Here is a 987-nt window from a genome sequence, read left to right as displayed (position 1 = left end):
GATTTAACAAATCAATTATTCATTAGATTAACAAATAGTCACAGACCCCTCACCCAATAAACATACTGGGTGCCAGGAGGTCTATGAACGACACCAAGCCCCTGGTTACCATGGCAACCACGACCTTGATTCTGATTCTGATATAAATAATTGTAATTAAACATAATTAACTGTAATTATTTATATACATTTCCCTTTTGAGCTAATTTGCTACTGGAGAGATCTACAAAGAGAAGTGCAGCCCAGAGTCTATGAATGGCAAGTTCTCCCCTTTAGGACCATTAGTAAACCATGTTGTGCCGTCTTTGCCTTGCAGAAGCACATCCTGGAAAACACTCAGCCTGATGAAAAGGTACGTGATGCATTACTGAAGGCATTTTATGTTGACAATTATCTGCAAAGTCTGCCTTCTGTAGATGAAGGAAGACTCTTGCTAGACCAACTGCAGAGTGTCTTAGCAGAAGGTGGATTCAAACTCAGGCAATGGGCCAGTAATATACCATCAGCCATTAGTCATTTACCAGCTGCATCCAGATCTGACAGTGCTGAGCAATGGATTGCCAGGGGTAATGCCCTCAACCATGAATCAATGCTTGGACTTCAGTGGAACTGTCATACTGATACCTTGTCCTATAAGCTCCATGCTTTAGAGTGCCGGGAGGTTACTATGCGCAACATCTATAAAGTGCTTGCGAGCCAATATGATCCTCATGGCTACATCATCCCATATACCACTCATGCAAAGGTAATTGTGCAGTGATTATGGGACAAGAAGAGAGATTGGGATGATCCTACCCTGCAAACATGCCCCTGCGCAGTCCATGCTGGCTTTTTGCTTTTTAACTTACAGTAAACCTGTTTTGTTATTCTTTAAACAAGTGCAAGAAGTTTATTGTTAAATTAGAGAAGCACTCACAGAAGTGCTTATTTAATGCAAAACGGCTTGAAGGACTGAAAGCACCACGTTTTAAAACTGTGGGCAACTTC

This window comes from Sinocyclocheilus anshuiensis, unplaced genomic scaffold (genome assembly GCF_001515605.1).
Source record: "Sinocyclocheilus anshuiensis isolate Anshui unplaced genomic scaffold, SAMN03320099.WGS_v1.1 scaffold4464, whole genome shotgun sequence".
Classification (NCBI taxonomy): domain Eukaryota; kingdom Metazoa; phylum Chordata; class Actinopteri; order Cypriniformes; family Cyprinidae; genus Sinocyclocheilus; species Sinocyclocheilus anshuiensis.
This window is presented reverse-complemented; position numbering follows the sequence as displayed.